A 327-nucleotide genomic window follows, 5' to 3' on the forward strand; every position below is an offset into this window, starting at 1 on the left:
GATCTTTCATGTCTGCGCCTGTTCCGAGACCTGTCTCTCTCTGTTTCGGGCTGGTGACAGCGCGATTCTGCGTTTTATTTCTTGCCCATCATTGTGGTTCTCACATCGAGCTGAAGCGTGAGGCAGAGAGCAGATATTTAAAATCGCTGTGAAATCAAATTGCAGAAGTGGGAAAGGCCGAGTCAGTTTTTCATTGTATTTTCAACATCCAATATTTCAGATAAATGAAAGTGAAGCTTCGAAAGCAGCAATAACCTCCTCGTCGGGGAATTGAACCCCGGTCTCCCGCGTGACAGGCGGGGATACTCACCACTATACTAACGAGGA

General features: G+C 47.1%; 1 non-coding gene across 1 annotated transcript; it reads right to left on the minus strand.

Annotated features, from left to right (window-relative positions):
- Nucleotides 1–255: 255 nt before the first annotated feature.
- Nucleotides 256–327, minus strand: trnad-guc (transfer RNA aspartic acid (anticodon GUC)). Its single transcript has one exon. It is a non-coding gene; the product is annotated as a tRNA-Asp (tRNA).

Source organism: Heptranchias perlo, chromosome 35 (assembly GCF_035084215.1).
Source record: "Heptranchias perlo isolate sHepPer1 chromosome 35, sHepPer1.hap1, whole genome shotgun sequence".
Lineage (NCBI taxonomy): Eukaryota > Metazoa > Chordata > Chondrichthyes > Hexanchiformes > Hexanchidae > Heptranchias > Heptranchias perlo.